The 23,344-nt window shown below is 43.6% G+C and overlaps 1 protein-coding gene across 1 annotated transcript in view; it reads left to right on the forward strand.

Moving 5' to 3' along the window:
- Window positions 1-1,299: 1,299 nt before the first annotated feature.
- The window catches only part of basp1 (brain abundant, membrane attached signal protein 1), a 48,479-nt gene continuing 26,434 nt past the window's right edge, over window positions 1,300-23,344 (forward strand). Inside the window, exon 1 of the mRNA XM_084369267.1 lies at window positions 1,300-1,459. The gene's annotated coding sequence lies outside the window, so the exon portion shown is untranslated. The remainder of the gene's footprint in view (window positions 1,460-23,344) is intronic.

Genomic DNA, 23,344 nt, shown 5'->3' on the forward strand with positions numbered 1-23,344 from the left:
GACGATGAAGGAAGACGTGTGTTCACTCAGTGCAACGGTTCAGTCCTGCACAGAGAGAGAAGCACCGACTGTCACTGAGCAGAGGAAGGCGGGCAAGATGATTATTACCTCGACCAGGAGGCCATGTTTCACACCTGTCGGTTGGTTTGTCAGCAGGATGAAATGAAAACTACAGAACAGACTTTCATGAAACTCAGATAGACGATGGGTCTGAACCCAGAACAGACAGAGTGATGCATCGATGGAGTATTTAGGCGGCTGGTATCTAAATATAAATGTGGTGGTTTGAATCTGCTCTGCACAACAAAACACACCTGCAGCTGAAATGTAGCTGAGTAAATGATCTACAGCTCATTGGTTCAGTCAAACGGACCTGGAGTGTGTCAGTGTGTGTCGGAGGGTCTGATCAGTGGGTTTCTTTACAAACAGCGCCATCTAGTGTTTAAATGTCAGTACTACAACGAAGCCACAAGAAGCTTTTTTGTTTTTTATTAAAATAGCATTGATTTGTCAATGAACATGACGTGTGAGGACAAACCGACACAGACAGAGAGGAGCCTGGACAGATTAATGTGAACAGGAGATATTCTGGTTCTGCTGGATCGATTTGGATCATTTGTTTTTAAACCGTCCATAGTGAGTCCAGCTATGTCAGACCAGTGCACTGCTTTTCAAGACCTAGTGCCTACATTACCCACAATGCATCGTTCACAGTTGATCAGATTACATGCAGCTTCCTCTGAACACACTTTAATGTGGAAACTTGGTGGAATGACCCTTTACTAGAGAAAAGTATCAACACTGCACTGTAAAACACCTGTGGGCCGTCAGGTGCGTTCATGTGCGTCAACAGGTGACTGGAGCCGCAGACACAGTGCGCAGCTGCAGCGGCCGGCAGGGGGCGCACAGACACACGGAGGGAGGAGCCGTAGTCCCTCTAAAACACGCGCACTGAAAATGTATATTACCGTCCAGAGCGCAGGAGAAAATCTGAGTAATTAATTACAGATAACATGAATCCACCGTGAAGACTGAACACATGTGGAGATACATTAAGAGTTGGCTGTTTTAATGTTGCAGCCTCAGTGTGAACTTCCTGTTTGGAGGCAGAGATATTATTAATAACATGATCAGTGATCAATAACACTCAGCAGTTAAACAGCCGTGAACAGCCACGCGAGCGGAAACATCAGGAAGTGTCAGTGATCACATCAGGACTCACACAGTTAAACATCTTCCTCAACAGGGACATTTTTTGGATTGTGCATCAGCGGTCTGTGTGCGTGCGTGCACGAACCGACGCGTGTGCGCGCGCGCAGGCGGAGGATCGCCGAGCCGAGCCGTACCGTGCAGCAGGCACAAGCCGCTGGGCGCGCAGGAGAAGCCGCAAAATAATACAGCAGCCGCTACTTGAAACTGCGAGGAGAGCAGAGGGAGCGTCGGAACTTCAGTGTGCACGGTAAGAGCCGAACCACCGACCCACCGAACCACCGAACCTCCTCGCCTCACAGACAGGAGGAGGCGCGTTGGATGCTTGTTGCTTTTTTATTTTCTGTGACATTTATTTCTCTCCGCCGTCTCTTTTGTCCTTTTTCCTCCCATCTCTCCATTTGGGGAGCGCACGCTGCTGCGCGCGAGACAAAAGATCCGCGAGGTTTGATGGAGAGAAGAAGAAGAAAAGAGGAGAGAAGAAGAATTTAACATTTTACACAAACAGATTTCTTCTTCTACCTCCTTTTTTATCCAGGCGACAAAAAACACACACACAAAAAAAAACCGTTCACGAGCCCACAAAAAAGGGGTGTGTACAGTCTGGAGGCACACGCGCTTCAGCCTCACACACACACGCGCACATATATACACACACACACACACACACACACACACACACATTCTCGTTTTTCACACTTTTATTGAAGGAAAAATGCGCACGGGCGTCTCACGCGCTCTTTTTCTTATTTATTGATCGCTTTCGAATTTGTTTATGATAATTTCATTTCCTCATGCTGCCATGGCAACGCAAAGAGGAGCGCGGGTTATTTATTTATTTGTTTATTTATTGTTTCTTGATAATTTACAGTTGAACGTGCAGATTTAAGAGCGGCTCGCCCTCTTTGTCTGTGTGGAGGTGTGACACATGCAACTGGAACACACACACACACACACACACACACACACACACACACACACACACACACACTCAGCGTCTCTAACCAGATTATGTCATGATTCAGATGAATTATTGATCTGATATCTCCGTTTTATTGCACTGAGAGAAGAAGAAGAAGAAGAAGAAGAAGAAGAAGAAGGATGGATGGTGGAGGAGGGGGGGGGTTTGGGGAGCGCGTGTGGGTTGATGGGGGGGTGATGGAGAATCGCACCTGAACCACACACACACTCGCGCGCACACGCACGCATCTTCAGTTACTGCTGCATCGATGTTGGATGTGATTCCTGCAGCGAGTCAAACTTTATTAGCCATCCGCCGTCGGTTAATTGCCCGGTCCTTTGTTTGCCGCGGCACGCATGCGCAGTGGGAGTAGGGTGTGGATGGGAGAGATGCCACTTTGCCTATCAATAGGATGGAGAGGAGATGGAGAGGAGGAGGAGGAGGACGGCGGGGTTTGAATCCTCGGTCTGTTCAGTTAAAACATGATGATAGAAATAAAATGACATGTTTTTTGTAGCTGTGTGTGTGTGTGTGAGTGTGTGTGTGTGTGTGTGTGTGTGTGTGTGCGTGTGTGAGTGGATCCACACTGATGGTGAGGCTGAAGCAGAATCAGACCGATCCTTCACTGAAACACGGTGCAGCAGATCAATGTGATGCTGTAACTAACAGACAGAAGGATTGTCAATATATTGATCAGTTGATTTCAAGAAAATTAATATCAATAATGCCGATAATCAATTCATCATTGGAGTCAACACTCTGCCTCCAGTGTCTCAGATGTGAGGTTCTGCTGCTTCAGGTCATTGTTCAGTGAATATTTTGGGTCTCGATGGAGATTTATTGGTATTTTCTGTCCTTCTACAGATTAATCAACCGGTCGATTATTGAGACAGATCAATCAATAATGCAGATGTGCATTAGTTTAAGCACTAACTCCACATACTGAGGTCGATATGAAGTAATCCTCTGTGTGCTGGTCCCGACCCTGATGGACGTCTGATGTAGATATTCTCCTGACAGTCGCACAGCGGCCTGCTGGGTATCAGCTGGCTTGATCTTTAAGTGGAGCTCCTGTTTGCCAACGCGTGTTATATCCTGTAAATATGTTTGAAATGCACCTTTAGGGTCGTTAACTGTCTCTGTGGTGCTGCTCAGTGAGATCATGTGACGCTCGCACCATGGCCACTTTCTAATTTTCGTGTGTTCATGCGTTGTTGGATCACAATCTGAAGATTTTCACAAGCAGTCACTCAGTTTCCGTGGCAACACCTGAGGCTTTGACTAATAGCTGGAAGTCAGTACAACCCCACCAGGCTCTGATGTAATGGAGACATTGTTCACTACCGCAGTAAACAGGACGGACCCGAGAGACGACCGAGCAGCGGGAGATAAGCCGTCCGCTCAGCTCAGTGAGCCCTCGCGCTAACGTTATGCTAACAATATTCGAAGTCCCAGACACTGAGTGCAGCGACTGTAGTTCATGTTATGTTTGTGTGGAGAACAGGACGAGCTAGCTGAGCAGCCGTGACATCGTTCCCGAAATCAATATCAAGAGTGAATGGAAGTAACTAATTACAAATACTCAAATTACTGTGATTAAGTCATTTTTGGTACGTGTCTGTAATTTTACTCGTCAGAAGTTTCCATTACATCATGAAATCTGCTTGGTCACTGTTACAATCATAACTGAGGACTGAGTCAAATTTGAAATGAGATCCAAACTCTTCACCTGTACTCTGTAGCTAACAGGGATCCAATGAAAACCCTGACGTACAGAGACGGTGTGCAGCGGCGCAGGCTAATACTCTGAGTAGTGTTTGAGAAGAACACTTTGTACTGTGAACTATTAATTTAATACCAGTAGTTTTACTTGTAACTCTACTCGTGCTGGAGTACAGATTGTCAGCACTGAATGAATACGAGATGGAGGGACGGTGTAGCTACTTCCTGCAGCTTGCGTGTCACAGCGCCCTCCTGTGGTGTTCAGAGGATGATGCACTGCAGGACCGCTCTCAGTGCTGTAAATAAAATATTGATATTAAAAAAAAAAAGCTATTTATGTCTAACGTCGAGGCGTCTGCAGCCAGAAGTTCGATTGGTGTTCTTATATCAGGAGTTAATTGACACCTTCAGCCAATCACAATCGAGAATTTACCAACGATGTGAACACATACTGATAATGACCGACAATGCATGAAAAGTAACTAAGTATTACTCAAGTACTCTGAGGTGCTTGTAATCGATACGTTAACTCTAATACTCTGACATGTTTATGATGGATTGTACATTATAATGTGAACACATCTCAGAGATATGAGCTCTTTCAGAAGTAATATAATAATGTGGATGTATGGAGCCCTCTGATTGGCTCATGTATGGCCAGGTGACTGATGTTCAGTCCCACCTGGAGGCATTCATCATCTGTCTTTACCTTCTGTCAGGTGTTTCCAGCACTCTGCTGACAGCTGTTTGTTAATTAAACAGTAATGTTCCTGTAAGGCTCTATAGATATTTGTTGAATCTGTTTGCAGCAGTCGTCTCACTCGTTAGAGCCCTGTTATAAGATCGCCATGGTAACCGGTGGACCGTAGTAACGAGTCCTGTCTGATTGGCTCACATAAATCCAGCTCTGAGCTCGGCTCATTCATCCTGCTGGACAGAAACAAACAGCAACCTGATGAGAAGTTACGACGGTGACTCATCCGTTACCGCTGCTGTCAAGGTGTGTGTGAGTGTGTTTGTGTGTGTGTGTGTGTGTGTGTGTGTGTGTGTGTGTGTGTGTGTGTGTGTGTGAGAGAGATGACTGTGTGTGTGTGTTGAAGAGGAGACATAACAATGGTGCCCTCTCGCCCTCTGTCTCGCTCTGCGTCACATATACTGTCTGACACACACAGACATACACTACATGGCCAAAAGTATGTGGACAGGAATTTATAGGGGTCAGAACAGACATGTCCACATACTTTTGTCAGACAGAAAAAGGGTGGGTGAGGTGTCGTACCTCCTCTCTCCTCTCGGGGAGTTAGAATGTCCCCTCTTTGTCTGTTTGTAGTTCCCTCCCTGTCGGGGTGTCAAAGATTACACAAACAAACTGAGCTCCTGTCGAGGCTCCAGTGAGTCATGTGATCAACGAGATCACTTTCATACGACGCCGCGTCTGTCTTAATTAAATCATCAGCCTGCGTGTGATGCAGACGGAGGGCTCGTTAACTTACAGCAGAGGAGATGAAGCAGGACAATGGGAGGCTGCAGCTGCTATACAAGTGTGTGTGTGTGTGTGTGTGTGTGTGTGTGTGTGTGTGTGTGTGTGTGGAGGAAGGCGGGGAATGGGTGCAGCGGCAGGTTGAGTCACCACTGCTGCTACTACTCTCATTACGGCTGAAGAAAAGGACATTTTGACACAACTGGGTCGATTTTTGTTCCTAACGTGCTCATACAGAAGAAAAAACAGACATATTCTGCCAATAGCTGCGATTACGTTGACAATATGTCTATAATCTGACTGAAATCTTTCTGATTAGAGACTCCAGCTTCACTGTTTACATGAACGCTAAATAAGCTGATCCGATAACGATGTCACATGCCCCGAGCTTTAAATCAGAACAGAACTTTTTTTGACACATTCAACGTGGCTCTGCTCGCCGTGAAGCGTCTCATCGGCCCGAAATATTACAGAAGTTTTTACTGAGAATATTCAGTCAGTTCTGTCAAAACACTTAATATCACGTTAGTAAAGTCAGTAAAGTTAACTAACGCTGTGATGTTAGCATTAGCTGTCAACACCGAACCGACCAGTACCGCTGAGCACGAGGTTCAGACAGAACCGTCGCTCTCTCATTGGACCGTCCATAAGTTCTGTCTGCGTCAGTGTGACTCTTAGCCTGGTACCATTAGCCTGGTACCATTAGTGGGTTAAGTTCAGACTTCTCCAGATGTTCTGGTGAGTTCTGGCTTCGTTCATCTTTTGAACCACTCGTTGTTTGGAGCCTTTCAGCCGTCAGTTATATTCTGACTCAACACTCTTCGCCTCCTCTCAGACCTCCAACGAATAAGCTGTTTTGTTTTGCGCCTGCCGTGTTTTTGTGCCTCGTCACCTCCCGTACGATGCTCCGCCCACGAGAGGCGAGCGTGAGCAGAAAGAATATGTTTCTTCCAACCAGAGAGAAACGATAGAAATAAGTGTTAATATTAAACCTGTTGATCAGAATAGTAAAGGTTTACAGCGTTCCTCTCGATCCGATTGAGAATGTGTTCAGATCGGATCAGTCTCCTCCTGATTGTGTTTACATGAGGCATTTATTCAGATTATTTCACGAGGTGAGGATATATTCAACCACCAGGTTCAGTAGCTTTCTCACAGTGAGCTGCACACTCAGCTTTGTGGCGCTGGGCTGGATCACAGCTCTCCTGTTTGGCCTGAATGAGCCGGGCAGTGACTGTGTTGGACAGAAGCCACAGTTAGCAGCCAATTGTTTTATGTTGTTTGACAGAGCAGCTCACAGCGGCGTGAACGCACTAATGTTAAGTGCTGGCTGAGTGTTTACTCTCCGGACAGAGAAACCAGAACAAGCTGCACGCTTTAGCTTGTAGACTGGTGACTGTTGGGACTGTGCATGTGTCAGAGGTGAGTGTCCGTGCAGCGACGGTCAGCGCAGCACGCTGGTCTGACAGGAATGAGGAAGTTGGATGTTTCCGCCTCAGTGAGTTTTAAATGACTCTGAACTTATTTTCAAAGTTTATTTGCGTGCTGCTCGTTCTGAAGTGGATCACAGAGAGAGCAGCAGAGGGCTGAAGGGAAGATGGAGGCGGCGCGATGATCAGGAATCTTCATTTCCCAACAACATGGTCGCCTGCTGCTGCTCACAGTTTATATCTGGATGTCTTTTTATAGATGTTTTAATGAGAAGCAGAGCGTCATAGTTACAGTATGTCTCACTGAGGTCATGTCCTCTGTGTTTTCTCTATGGTAAGTGGTGGTTTAGTGACCTGGGGGAGATTAGAGTAGAAAATTACACAAGGCCGATTTCTTTTTATTTTTAGATTCAATGCCTGTAAATCTGACTCCCCTTTGTCTGTGTTATCTGCAGAGAGGTGCCAATAAAAGCTGTTTATAGAGAGTTTTGCTGTCCGGTATATCTCGCATCTGTGTTTTTCTGAATAACAAGCACATCAAGTCCACAAATAAAAGTCTTTTCACCTTCATTGTATTGGGATGAGGCAGAATATTTTGCAGTAGATCTGCATTAATCGACGTTTTAGATAGATTTTGTGGAAGTAGTGTTTTGTAGCTCCCAAGTCAAACCTCTCGGCTGCTTTTGTTCTTCATACACTTTTCTTTATTTTTCAGGCTCTGCGTTCTCATCAGCTTCATTTACTGATGTAAAAAACAACAGTTCAGAACATGTAGTGGCAAAAGAGCCAGACATTTTCCTCAGGAGTTGTTGGAGACCAAAGACAGAGCTAAAAGAGAGAAGAGCTGTGCTTACCTGCATCACATGAACACAAACGTGACCCCAATGGAATAATTAAGCTGCTCCATGTATGTTTAATGTGTGAAAAGGCAACTGTTGTTGAGGGTTGGCTGCATCTGTAATCCTGTTTTACAGCCCCCTAGTGGCCAAAAATAGACTAATGCAGCTTTAAAGATGCTGTTTCATGTCATTAATCTCCTCACAGTTTGTGTTTTCAAGCATCAACAGTAAGCTGGGAACACATTTTTGGATTTCTGTACCTTTGAGTAAAGGAAGAAGCAGAAACAGACATTTCATCTGCAGAACCGGAGCTGACAGCAGCTCAACATAAACACTAACAAGACTTTACAAATGCTAAACTCGTGTCTTTGACCCGAGCTTTTCTGACGTGCCTCGCAGTCGCTTTTTCTGCAAAAATTGCAAGAAAAGGAAAAAGTGGAAGTGGCGGCCGGCCCCTCCTCGTGTCCCCGCTCTCTCCGGTCCCTCCGGAGGTTTGACGGCAGTGCAACATGTCCTCGTCCTCGGCAGCTCTTTCACCATGAGCGCCATCTGTCACATCGCGCCTCGTCTTCCAGGAAATTACAGCTCAAACCGAAAGCGACAGCGTTATCTGATATGTACCCCGGCCGGGCGGGAATGAACTCAGCAATCTCAGCTCGCTCTCTGCTGAATCCCAAAATCCACTCACTCACTCAGGCGTCCTCGTGGATTTGAACATCATTCGGCGAGGGCAGATAAAGGGACAATCTGACTGTATTTCTTCCACCGACCTGTCCTCTTATCTGTGGAGGAGACAGATTTCATCCTAAAAAGCAGAGCAGACCGATAAGATTTTGATCGTTATGAGATTTTAATAGCCAAACAACTTCATTTCAGACGAGATAGAAAGCGGCACCTGTTACTGCAGAGTAATTGCTGTGAAAGAGCAGCAGAATAATGGAGCGTTGTGACGGATATATTAACACCTGTGCTCGCAAAACAGGAACATTCGTACAGAGATATCACTTGGTGGTTTTGTGAACGATTAAATCTTGGTTTGGAGGACAGTGAGTTTTCCTCTCCGTCTCTCTGAATGTACACGACAGGAACTGAACAGTAAATCTTGAGAAAACCCAAAAAATACTTGGCATTCCTGTCTCATGGTTTCAAGAGTCTCCGCTTCAGCCGAGGTATTTCTGTGACTGTATGCGAGAGTCAATTATTAACTGCTGGAATTTCCTGGTGCAAACATGCAGTGTGAATTATAGATCAGTGTGAACCTCCGTAAAAAGTTCACAGTCGTATCTGCTGCTGCTGAGCAGAGAGGTGGGCAGCAGCCATCTTGTTACAGCCCACCGGTGCATGACGACCTCTGATACGCAGCCCACACTTCATACTAAGTTGCTGGTTGTGCAGAACAAGTCTGATCATGTTCTTAATCTTTCTGTTTCCTCATGCTGTTGTTCGGCCAGTCCACCATTTTGCTTCGGACTGAAATAACTTGAAAGCTATCGATTGGACGGCAGCCCAGTCTCGTGACAAAGTGTGTAACAGACCGTCCAGTGACAGAGCGTGGCCTCGCCTGGGCACCGAAATATGCACGTGTATGAAGGTGTACCAGCAGGGGGCGATGATGACGGACGTAAAGGACAAATGCAGTATAAAGTCCATGATGGGAGGAGGTCGTTTATGTCAAGAGTCAATCTTAACTTTTTAAAGGTCCACTTTGAAACGAAGTTGAAAATACTGACACGTTGGGATTGTCAGGTCGGTCGCCAATGAAACGAGACTCAACAATCAACTACTACTATGTAACGTGTTTGTATCTGTCACATGGTCGGGCGTGACACCAGGTCACGGATGGTCCGAGGATGAATCTGCTGATCCCCTGACTTTTCATCTCGTGCCATCATCAGGTCAAAATTATGTAATAATTTCATGACCATCGGCCTCAGCTGTGCTTTGTGTGAAGTGCTAATTAGCAACTGTTAGCATGCTAACACACTAAAGTAAAATGCTGAACATTGTAAACATTTGAAATCGTTCATCACTCATCAGGCCAGAAGTTTACAAAAGGAAGAAGCTCCTCTCATCACCACCGACTGAGCGGAGGACATGATGGTTCATCTGAACTCATGTTCGCGTCCACTAGCTCCAACACACACGCTCTGTTAGCTCTGTTTTAGGTCTCCAGGGAAATATCTGACTCTTTAGCTGCTAACTGCTTCACTATGTTCACCAGCTGTTCTCTAACTGTCTGCTGCTGCTGAACAGCTAGTTAACAGTGGGATTTTAGAGCTTTTTCATTTAAACCAGCTGCCTGCTGAGGACAAAAACGACCCTTTTAAAGCAGCAGCAGTGAATCAAAGCAGTAAAATTGCAGAACGGACCACCGAACAATGAGCTGACACTCACCATGTGTCTGTGCAGTGAAATATTTTATACTATATTTACCATTTTCACCTAATACAGTGCATTTTGCTCCAATCGGAGGACATTAAGATGCATTTAAAGGCGATGTGCAGCTCAGTATGTTGATAGAGTGAAGTGCAATGAGCAAAGGAAAACATAAAAACAAAGACGTTCTCATATTAACACGGTAGTGAACAGGCTTCATAGGAGCAGGTCCAGTTGTGGTTACAATAAAGCAGGAGTAACTGGAGAAATAACATTTTTCTGTTCAGCAGTCTGAGGGAACATGTTGGAGCTCCACAGCCTTCAGCATCCATCAGCATCTCCCGTCCTCCTCTCTGTCTTTTCCTTTCGCAGTAATTCTTTAAGGACCGCCGAGTCTGGAAAAACAGTACCGGCGCTGCTCTTTACGTGAATCTTAAACAGTCCAGAGATGGAGTGCGAGAGTAATGAGACGGTGCGACAGAGTTTAGACTCGTAGGTGCTCGGCCTCGTCGTGTTTGTGTTGCAGTCCCAGTTCTGTCAGCTCCCATCAACGGGACGCAAACTGACGACGAGAAGAAAATTACAGGAATATCTCTCACCGGGTACTTTTTTATTTATTTTTTTCCTCAAGTGGGAGACGTGATCAAGGGCTTGTCTCAAGCACTCAGCGATGTGTGTCAGTGTGTGTGTGTGTGTGTGTGTGACATTAGACTGTGAGGAGGTGGATGTGTGTGGTTTTTAACATCTAAGGTGACAGTACGGGGCTGATGCTACAACGCTTCACACACACGGTGTTTGATTATTCAATATCTGACTGGTAATTCATTTAATTAATTTGTCTTTCAGTTATTTAAAAGATTAACATTCAGTTATCGAATGAAAAAAATGCTGAAATATTTACTTTGTGTTGTACTAATTTGAAAATCATTCACTGGATCATCTTATTTTTTGAATTATTAAATTATTAATGAATTATATAAAATATTGCAGATTGTATTTGTCAATATTTCACCATCCTGAGGCCTTAAAAGCAGAGCTGTAATTAATTTGGATTTTAACTTTATATATCTTTTGTATCTTTGAATACAAATGATGAAATAGATATTATATTAAGAGTGACTTCTCACTTTTTAATAACATAAAATTGCATTTTTTGTGCGATCTGGCGCCCCCCACAGTTTCTGAGTGCAGTTTGTCAGCTGTAATGTAGGTTAACTACAAACAAACATCACTAAGTTATGTGTTGAAAACTTTGTATGATGAAGTGAGCGAGTATGTAACGCAGTGATCCTCTCAGTGTTAAAAAAACTTTAGTACATTTACTTTGATTTAAAATGCATTCAACATTTATTTTATTTGAACTCAGTATGATGGAGTGTGTTACATCTGATCTCTCCTGGTCTGTGTGAAATCAACTCTAAGTAAACAGAATCTGAATAGTTTAACGTAACAAGCTTGGTGTCATTTAAATGGCTGGATGGCTCATTTTGCTGCAACACAGTTGATACCAGACCAATTAGAGGCAGTCTAGACTGTGCGGCCTGTGTCCTCAGTGAGTGCAGTGTGCCTGCGTGGTGCTGGATGATGTGTGTCTTGGCTCTCACCCCCCTGTGGCTCTTTTTTGGGGTTAGCTGGAGTTTAGAGTCGACTTTGTCCCGTCTCCTCGTCTGGTCTGCCACCCAGCTTCGCTGACTGCAGGGCTGGCCTCTTTCTCTCTCTCGCTCACTGTCTGGCTGTTGTGGCTGGGGACAGCGGACGACCGCCACGTCCAATTTCGCTTCACCGGCGTCTGGCCGCGAGCTGCCAACGCGCTGGTGACAGGGGTCATTTAGATGCAACGCCGAGAGGGCCGGTTTATCGGAGCCAGACAGTCAGACAGACAAATGAAGGAAAACAAGGCCGGGGTGGATGTCTGAGTCTGATGTGTTTGTAAGAAACAGATGCAGTCGTGTTGTTAGATCTCAGCCCGAAGCCTCTTTTTACTGCTGCGTCTGTGGATTTGAAGCCGAGTGCTGTTTCTGGTGCCATTTTAAGGTCACGACGACAGTTTTCTTTCTTCAGTTTGAGCTCTGGTGGAAACCAGCCAGGAGGTTGTAAACTAAAGTCACATGACTCACGTACGGCTCATTTATTAGACACTTCTGCAACCTGTCGTCCCTCCAGGCTGCAGGAGAGGAAGCAGAGGAAGTTCTTCTGTTGTGTTTACACTTCAGTAAGAATTAAGGGTCGTTTGCTGCAGGAAATTAAATGAAAGACTGATATTTGCTGTCAGTTAAAAAGATGTGTGATATTCACTTGTGACCAACAACTAAATGCAAAAAACCCCTCAAAATTATTCAACATTTTTTAAGCACAAACAAAGTGTCATCTTCCAAAATGGGGCAAAATAAGGCTGCTGTGACCTGAGACAGGCCGGGTCAACATGTTACATGTGGAAAAGGCAGAAGATGAATTGGCACAATAGAAAGAGGAAACAAATGAATTCTTGAAAGCATCATAAATGTCAGATAATCTGCGAAACAACAATGAAATACCACAATGCATGTTTCAGAAAACTGAATATGTTAAAGCCACGAACAGGACTGGAGATGCCCCGGTGTCTCAATAAAAACACCTGGTTATGCTGCACCAAACATGGCTGAACACCCAAACGTCTCGCTTAAAATATCCAATAGTTTGACATTTATAAATATTGAAACACAGTCTTGAACAGCGGTCACTGGCAGGGCAGCCTTTTTGCCCAGGTGGCACATAAAGTAGCCATCTTCCTGAAGAATCCAGAGCTCCATCAGACTCAAATAATGATTTCTTCTGTCCTGTCAAGTTTATAACTAAAATATGCCGGGACGTTTGCTGCAGCAATATTACCCTGAACGGACTTAATATGATCGTTGCTCAACTATTAGCCTTCCCTGTCCTCAGCCTCACCTGCCGCCTGTGGATTGGGAGCCATATGTTCAGGTTGGGTGTAACGAGAGTCGTTTTTCTCACCTGGCCCGACCAACTGAGTTAAAGTCATCGCTTTAGTTTGAACATGTGAGAATATAGAGATTACAGCTTCAAGCGTATTACACATGCTGGAAGTAGGAACTGAAGGACTGATCGTCTGAAAGAGGGAAGTGCAAAACGTGGAGCAGCGTTACGCTTCACATTTGCTCTGTGTGGGCAGCAGCAGCAGTTTTTCAACAATAATCCTGTGCTTCACTGCCTCCTGTAGAAAAACATCTGAGGGAATCTTTTTCTCCCTTCATGCGTCAGATTTATGGAAAGATATTAAAGATGATTCCAGCGACTTTATGTTTTCCTGTGCACTCGGATCTAGCCGGTAAAGCGGATCATAAACATCAGAGAAAAAAAGTCCCCAGAAAGCAGTCAGGAGTTATTACCTCCGTCTGTGGGCTCAGAGGCAGGAGGAGGCAGCGTGGAGAAGGGTTTTTACAACAGACAGCTTGTTTCCTCGGTTCTGACTGACTGAGTCACATCTCAAGTGTTGTTAAAAGGCCCAAACAAACATAAAACTTTGACCAACACATAAATATTGAAGGCAGGGTTGACATTTTGTCATTCCATCAGTAATAACTGTGTAGATGAATTCATAATTACTTAACTAGAAAAATGAATACACCAGACCATCACTGAGAGGACTGAGTGGCAGCCATGTTAGAATCAGTTTTTATGCCACAAAACAGGAAGCTGTCTCAGTGGTACGTGCATGTAACAGCAGAGAGGCTTTAAAAAGATCTTGGTTTGTGGTCCTGGCTGCTAAAAATGATTTTATACATAAGATATCTGCTCAGGAGCAACAAGAGGAAGCTTAGCCTGAAGTCACTTCCTGTTTGCTACTTCGACAAACGTTTGCAGAAAATTTGACCACCATTTCTTTCCTGCTTGAAAACAGACCGAGCACCACCCCGACGTGAGCTTTGTAGTGTGTTTGAGGGGTCAGCCACACACACATCGTTACTGTTGTTTGAAGCTGGTTAAAGTCGAACTCCACGTGAAGCCAAGATGACAAAGCTTCACCACTGGGTGCGAACGACTCTTCGCTTGCATTGAATGGAAGTCACAGGGAGGCAAACATTCACCACCGTTTGTTTCACGTACGTGTCCTCACTCAGCGCTGCATCACGTTTCCCTGCTCCGACTGGATGTAGGTCAGTCAGATTGCATCTACAGACATTTTGGTCTGCGCAAAATATTCAGTGTTTCCCACACGTATACTTTACTTGAGCAGATGGTCCAGGTATATCTGGCGACCCATTTTAGCATTTTATACTGTTATTTTTTTAATCCATCTAAGAGAACAGCACCATCCAACATCGATCATCTAGTGGACAATCTGCCGTCACTCTTCCTCTCCCGTCTACTGTCAATCACCCGTGGTCTGCAGAGAGAGAGATGATCCCATCCCTCCTGTAATCCCACTGATTGTGATGCGACCTCTCTCTTGCTCACAGTTAGTGACTTCTGAGACGGCTTAAAGGTCTGCAACCAGCTAAAGTTTAAGCTAAAGTCAACATGCTAACATAATCACAGTAACATGTCGTATAGGACGTATAATGTTTACCACGTTCACCATTTTGGTTAAACATGTAGCGTTTGTAACTCGCGAAACACGAAGATGAGGCTGATGGGATTGTCATTTTTAATATTTTGTCATAAACCAAACATGGACAAACTTGTACATCAGGTTTCATTGTCTGGAAATGATTATTATCAGTGCAAGATTTTAGGACAGTTAATCTAATATGTGTCAAGATATTTCAATGTTTCAGACCGACCATCGTCACAGTCATGGCTATTAATACACGATTGTAAAGAGCAAATATGAACTTTTTATTTTCTTGAAATTAAAAAGTCGCTCTTGAGAAGATCTTAAGTGTGACTTTAATCTCAAGGAGAGATTTCAACAGTCGGAACAAGAAATGATCTTTGGCCGGAGTCGAGATGTGATTCACTGTATCAGTAAATGGAAAACAACTGCTGCCTAAAGACTAAGAAGCTAATGTAAAAACTTATGATTGGCATGTGAAGTTTGAGCACAATTTGCAGTTAATGAGCTAAAACATGCAAAACAACTGATAGTCATTTAAACCCCATTTCCCATCAGAATTCCTCCTTCTCTTCCCAGAACTTTCTCCGAAAATGTCACTTGGCTCTGATCCGTTCTGAGAAACCCGCTCTGCTCACCAGTGCAGCCCTGCAGAGATATTGATTGATGTTGGACCGTGTCTGGCTCGGGGTGGAGGCCGGGGGCCTCGGGGATCAGTGCAGACAGATGGAAAGGAGGATGGTGTGGGACACTGGGATGGCAGAGCTGCTAGTGGTGGGCTTAAAGCTGCAGTGCTATTGATTGACATAAGAGATAGAAGCCCTCCGAAGCCGAGCTGAGAGCAAGACAAAGAGAAAAGAAGAATTCTGCTCTGAAACAATCCCCGGGTGGTTTTGGTAGCCAAATGGAGCCTCTATCTCCATGTGATACGAGCAGATATCTACCTCTATAATATTTGTGGCTGGACGGTGCCTCAGGAAACAGCAGATAAGCAGTAATTAGACCCATCCCTGCTCCCATATCTTACTCTATCACAGAAAAATGTGATTTTCTCATTTCTTTTAACACTTCGGTCATTTCAAGGTTAAAGTAACGCTGGTCAGTCAGTGTTACTGTTCTGCAGAAGTATATTTAATGATAAAGTTAGAAAATCCTCACGATGCTAAATGTTTGTCAGGGAGCTGACAGTGACATCAACTGAAGCGCGCAGATGGTTTGTCGTACAAGTACACATGGGAAATGTAGTTCACAGTCGTTCTGTAGTCGCTCTTGTTCGTTTCATGTAACAAACTCAATCAGGAAATCAAAAGAATGGAAATGCAGAAGTAAAAAAAAGGGAAGGAAATGTTTCACTGGTGCGTTTGCAAGTAAGCTGTTGTCAGATGGATGTAAGATGTTAATGTGATTACCTCTATTGGGAACGCAGGCTGAACACGCACAACACAAATCTCAAACCAATCAGGAGCTACTCTGACATCAATTAACACCAACCTACAGAGCCCAGCGCTGTGCTCTACAGACGCACCCCGATGAAACATTTCCATTTGTGTTGTTTATTGCAGCTGTGAAGGCTCCAAATCATCGGATTGGAGCTTTAAGTGTTATCGTTTAGTTATGTATAAAATGTGGCTACATTTACATTAAAGATGCAAAATGTAAGAACGGGCCACCTGGCAAAGGTCACTCCAAACAACCAGGGGGCAGAATATCTCCAGAGTTACCAGTGCTGTAGAAAGTAACCCAAAGTCTAATTTGAGTAAAAGGATCAATATTGCGCTCAAATATTACTTTGGTAAAAGTGGGAGTGAACCATATGAACAGTACTTGAGTAAAAGTCTGACAGTATCTCATATTAAATGTACTTAAGTATCAAAAGTAAAAGTAAAAAGAAATTATACATTTATTTACATTTATGCAATAATGTACACGAGACCAACGATCGACTTGGCTGATTATCAAATCAGATATTTAGCATTTTCCTGTTTATCAGAATCAGTGTTTTTTTAATCCAATTGCCAATAAAATCATTATAAAATGTGCCACTCTGGCTTCAATGCAGTAATGCAATCTACAAGTAACTAGTAACTAAAGTTATCAAATAAATGTAGTTGAGTAAAAAGTACAAAATTTGACTCCTAAATGTAGTGTAGCACAACTACCTCAAAATTGTACTTACATACAGTACTCGAGTAAATGTACTTAGTTACATTCAGTCACTGAGAGTAACGGCTAACTATAGCTAACTATAGCTACCGTTAGCTAGTAAACTTAGTTAGCCGTGCAGCGAGCGGTCCAGACTCGGAGCTCGGAGTGGTATTACGCGAGCTGGGGCTAGCTGGTTAGCATGATAACCAGTGTTTATCTCTGCAACATAGTACATTGATGTCTTTGACGTAACTAATTTTGAGTTACTTTTAATGTTTAAAACCAAAATTCTTACATATTGCACCAATAAAAATATTAGAGGAGGAGCTTTTGGACTGTAATATCGATATTTATGTTCAGATTATTGTGTAATCACCTGAAACTAAAATCGTATTTTTGTTACCTCAGATTGAGACTTTTATATCTTCAGAGGGAGCGGCTCCTCTTTTAAAGAGTCCGCCATGTTTCTACAGTAGCTCAGAACGGACAAACTGAACTCCTGACTCCATTCACAGTTGGTTGCAATCTGGAACCACAACACTAGATGCTTGTAAATCCTGCATACTTGACCTTTAAAGTCCAATTGTTTATCATAAGCAAGCTTACGTCAGTTAGCAACCAAATGTTTACATGTTTTGAGTATAAAAAGTCACATGATTGTGCAAAAAATCATCACATACTTTAATATGCATTTTGAATTATTCTATAATGACTCATCCTGCCAGCCCACAGTCCACTATTTAAGTAATATTGTGTATTGTGGCTTCACATCTGTGAAACTACTCTTCGACAGTTGTTTTTCTCTCTCCTGACACTGAACACCTGTTCAGGATTTTCAGGTATTCTATTATTCTCTATGTGTGCTTAAAACAAGACAGAAGAGGGAAGGTATTCAAATACTGCAAACAACAAAGCTGCTGTATATTATAGATAACATGCAAACACAGCTGAGAACACAAAGTCCTCAGTGCTCCTCATGGCACAGTCCACAGTATTATGTTATACAAACAGTGGTCACGATGGAGTTCACCAGGTTTATGGGCTTATTTAAATGTAGTATGTAATATGTGTTTGTTATATGGCCGAGTGTTTGAATTGGTAGACTCTGTGTGTATAAGGACCACACCACCAACAAAAACACTAGAGTAAATGTTGGCGACATACGTTTTCTGCAAAGGACCGATATGTTAAATCTTTACATTTGTTTATGTTGCAACTTCCTTGAGGAAAATAAAGAAAAAATAGCCTTTCTCGTCACCACCAACATGGCAGGGAATGTCCCGAAGTCTTGCCAAAAACATTTACTTTAGTTGCTAAAACCACGGCTGGACAGCGTGCCAAAGTCACAACTAAAATATCACATTTTCTCGCCACAGACATGACTGGAAAATGTTGCAACGTCAAAAATATTCTGTAGTTTAATGCTTACAAATGCTGAAACACAGTCTTGAGCAGTGGTCACTGGCTTGACAGTCTTCTCGTTACTCCACCACCATCCCCTCCACCTGCTGACATGAAAGTCGGCTCATATACATGTAATGTGAACTCGTTATGACTCGTCAACATGGTGCGTTTGACATGTTCAAATTTAAATATGTGGTTTACTGAAACTGGCAACATGTTATCCTGGTGACAGGGCTGACACCACAGGTGTATCAGGTTGTTTTCACAGGTTGCCAGGTCAAAGGTGGACAATTAATCCAAGTATTCTGGTGGTAATTAACTTTTTCCCCTTCAGTCTTGAGTCAAAATCTCCCAGCGTGCCAGACTGGTGGGCCTGCTCATTTAAATTCAGCAGCGCCTGTGAGGAAAGATGCAGAGACGAGATCACGATTCCTTTGAAAGCACGCAAACCGAGCACTTGACAGCACTTGAAGTCTCCTGTCTTAACAGCGTGTATCTGAGGTTGGGTGGCGGCGGCGGCGGTGTGTGTTGGGGGGAGGATTATTGGCAGGAGCCTGTGATGGAGTGGACGATAGAGCCGGCTGTCACAACAGTTTGGGAAGAGTCCCTTTGAAATGACGGAGGGGACTAATACATCCACCCTGCGCCGTCTCAGACTCCACTCAGGGTCCATTTTGATTTGTGGTTTATGATGTGCACTTTATTGCAGCTTATCTTACATATACAGCGTGCACTCCTGCTCAAAATGGCTGCCGTGTGGACTGTTCAGAGAGGATGGCAGACGCTGCTGTGAGGCCCTCAGCAAAAAGGACATCACCACCCAGATGGAAACCAAACGTGTGACAGCATGAACGTCACAGTGTAAACAAAAGGAAATGAAAGTCCGATACTGAGATTTCTCATTATCTTGCAGCTCAAGTGAGAATGAAAAAACAAACTTGAGATGAAGATGAACGTCGTCATTGATATGCCACGAGGCGTCCTGAAAACACCGTCTGACTCGATAATTAGAAAGCACATTTCGTTCGGACAAACTGAGGAGAAAATGGACTTTAAACCGCATTAAACCAAACGTTTATGGAGATGAACGAGCTCAGTCGTTGATATTCCACCGACACCGCGGACTCTAATTTACATCCTCGTGCCCTCGTAGCTGCTCTGTTACACTGTGAACAGAACAGAACCAAAACACTGCAGTTAGTTTGAAAGATGTTTTCTGTTTGCACACCTGATTTATTATGAACTGAATGCAACTGACCCAACAAGCTTTCTGACTCAGACTCTCGGTGTAGCCTACGATCCATGGCTTTGTGCTCATTCACATCATGTGGGTACGATGTCTGACTGCAGAGCTGGTCAGGTTGAGAACACAGTGAACATGGTGGAAATACTTCCAGTATATCTGGGTTCAGTTAGCGTGAACAATGTACTCTGGTGAATATAAGCCATCTGTTTTTGTTTGCCTCAGTCCCTTTTGTATTATTAAGTTTCAGTTGTATTTCTGAATGTTGACCTGAGCGCCATGCTCCTCGTGCCATCATGCCCGATGATCTTTAAAAGAAAAACATCACTTTCCATCCAACCTTTGAGCATATGTTAAAGAAGCAGAAGAAGCTGCAGTGGAGCAGTAGGCCGAGCTGAAACGGAAACTTGGTACTTCGTCTGGGATGACGTCACTTGTGACATTAAACCTAGAATTAGATCCAGAACCTAACCGAGGATTTTTATTGCTTAAATCTAACTGTGACTGAAAAGTGGAAATATTCTTTTAAACAGTCCAACCTGAAAACAATAAATTCACTGAGTCTGCTAGTACATTACTCCAGTCAGCCAGCTCATTATTCTCATTCTCCAGTAATTAGGCATTTTTATACCATATCACCAAAACACCAACTGCTGAATCTATGAAAGATCAGGAAATTAGACGTGAATACAGTTTGGTAGGAAACAGGTGGCTGAAGCTAACAAACTAACAGTGAAACATCTGACATTTTAATAACTTGTCTTAACTTGTTAACCTAGATATTTAGCAAGGCATGTTAACATTGACTGCAGTAGCCACAGCTGACACTAGCTGGTACAAGCATTTGTAGCTTGTTAGCAGCGCAAAACAGACAACAAAGCCCATCTAATTTCTTCCAGTTGGTCATATTGTTGACACAAATATAACATTCGGGTCCAAACAATACAAAAAGTATTAAAACTTCGACATGCAGCACAAATGTCGTGTTACAGAACTGCAGCCAGCGTCCGCTGTCATCCTGCAGGCCACTCACAACACGGACGTAATGTTTGGCTGACAACCCGACCAGACAGCGCAGATACAGATGTTCATCCAAGCAGACGACTGTCTACTCTTTATATGTTGACAACCACAACAATCAGCCATTCTTACTCGCCACTACCCAACACTGAGCACCTCCAATATGGCTGCCAGAGAGCACATTATGTTAGCTGAAAGCCCTCAAACATTGAACATGAACACAGATAACACAGAACAGCTGATCCATGACACACGCTGTGTTTCTGTAAGACTGACACAATAGCGGTCATTGTGTGGGCGTAGACTGTTTTCTGTGGACCGGGGAGTGAGCAGACAGCGTGCTCTGATAGGAAGTGAGAAAGGTTTGTACTGCGAGTATGACTAAGACAGCTGATCAGACCATGCTGTCATATAAAGGCTGGAACAGGTCAGGATTTGCAATGTGGTCGGAAAATAGCCAGAAGTCAGCAGACGAATCATTAGTCAAACCTTGGTGTCATTCAGACATGACTATGTGCTCCAGGTGCTAAAACAAAAATAAATGAACAAAGACTCCAGAATTAAATCCAGACTTAACAACTGAAGTCAGTAATAATGCCGGCTTTAGATCATTCAATGCTAGGATGGAAGTAAATCTGTGGTATAGCTTTTGTGCTCTTAAACCAGCCTGTCCTCATCAGAAAAACAACATTAACAGCTGTTTCACGCCTAACGTGGATTTGTGGATTTATAAAAACTGATTTTATGGGTTCTTATGAACGTATGCAGACCGCTGAGGAACAATCCTTTGTTGACGAAATGGAGACAGGGACGAAAATAAAACACAGCAAAGTAGTTGTCATGCAGAAAAATTGCACGCAGATTTTCTGTATTGCCACATCGCAATTTTTGCATCACACTGGTGGGAAACAGCTTTAATGGTTGACTGTGAAAGCAGCTTATTACGAGCCGTATTTCTGTCTGTCGTGAGGCGGCGACCTCGAGTGGATGTAGTGGTTATTACAGTCGCGAAGATGAAGTATAAAGAGTAAATAAAAGGGCTGGTTGTGTTAAAGAAGCAGAGGACTTTGACCCAGGAGACTGCTGTTCATGTCACTGGCACTCGACCTCGTCAGTGGTTGAATGAGGATGTGTTGAAACAAAACTTGAGGAAAACCAAACGGTTAAAACATTCGAGCAGTTAATCGGAGGATGTGAGGCGCGTGTCACAAGGTCTCCGGTTTAAACATCACTGACATAGTTAAAATACGAGTGGATGAGTGTACAAGAGGCAAAATTATCTTACGAATACAATATTAACGTACACCTGGCCACACTGTGCTCCTATACAGTCAGACGCACAGTGTTGGGAACAGACTTACAGTATGTATTCGTTCTTCTATAATAAGATGCATTTTCATTGCTTTTTCAAGTGTAGTCCTTCACTTGGCTGAAAGCAGTGTTTTAATGAATATTTTATGGAAACGAACACAGTCATTGATATTCTGCAGCCATACTAGCCTCTAATTTGCATCCCCGTGCCGCCTGCTATTCATTATTCTGTAATGTGTCGAGTATGAAAATAGAAAATGCCACAGTTAGAATGGAAAGGATGGCTTTTAGTGTCTGATCACTAAAGTTACTGCATGAATTATGGAAAATTAAGTCCCACATATACGCCACACAGATGGATGCTCTACTAAATGGAAAGCATAAAATAATGATTTTAATTTCTGCACGACTGATGCAGAATATCTGCAGCTCCATGGAGCAGCATCAGGCGACGGCTCTGGGGTTTAACACTTCAGCTCGTGTTTGTTTCCTCTTTGAAACCAAGAGACAATATTAATAAATTGGTATTATAAATAAATTGCTCTGGCAGAGTTGCCGGTATGAAAACACCGGGGTGTTTTGGCTTCACTTTGCAGCTCTCCTAATTGAGAGGATTCAGAGAGCCTTTGACAGGTTGAGTGGACTGCAGTGCATCGCATGATTTAGTAGACGGAGGGGCGAGCTGCCAGACTGAAAACATTTGGAGGGTTGGCAGCGTCCAGAGCTGCACTCAGAGGAAAAGGAAGTGGGCAGCTCAGAGCTTCATTTATTGCTGTCTGCATATTTGGTTCAATAGTCACTGATACGTGGTTGAGTTACAGTGTGGGTGTCGAGCTGCTGATATCTCAGAGCTGATGTGGTTCGTGTTGAGGTCAGTTGGGAGTTGGACATTTTCAACATGATGGCTTCCTGCAGAGTTTAATGTTTGGCTTTGAAGCAAGATTTTGGTTTTAGAAAGAGATAAAATGGCTGTAATGTGAAAAGTGTTGCTTGTAGTCACAAACACAGACTCATCACCTGACTGTAGTTCCCCTCAGAGGTAGTATAGAGAGCGACAAGTCCTCAGGGAGGTAGTTGGGGTGGACGGTCGGTAGACCTGGGCCGATATTAGATGTTATCGAAAAATGTGATATTTGTTACCATATGAGATTTTTCACAATATGAAAGAGCTGTTACATCATTCACGGGCTTTGCATGTTGAAGCGCTGTGTGCATGCTGCTACATCAGGCAGACATGGAGGACTTTGTTTCTAAGATTCCCACCAGCTCACCAATTTGGCCATATTTCAGATTTAAAGCGGGAGAAAATGGCGAGCCAGGTGACTCAGCTCAGAGTCCATCGCCCAGCGTCGTTCCAGCAACAGTACTATCAAACCTAATGGTCGGGTCAGACAAGAACAGGACTTTTATTTTGGAGACTGTCGTTCTTGTCCAGCAGGAAAGCAAAAGTCAACTCTGAGATATTTCAACTTACTAACATAGTTAAGTTACATCACAGTAGTGACGTGCATAGGTAGGTAAACTAGTTATTGCAACCCAGGCCAAGATGTTTTCCTGAACATAGGTTTAAGAACAGCTATGGTCACGTTCTGATATCAGTCATTTCGCCATCAGGATGTGCTTAAAATACGCCTACTGTTCATTTCCTGCCC

Source organism: Pagrus pagrus, assembly GCF_965226575.1.
Source record: "Pagrus pagrus genome assembly, chromosome: 12".
Lineage (NCBI taxonomy): Eukaryota > Metazoa > Chordata > Actinopteri > Spariformes > Sparidae > Pagrus > Pagrus pagrus.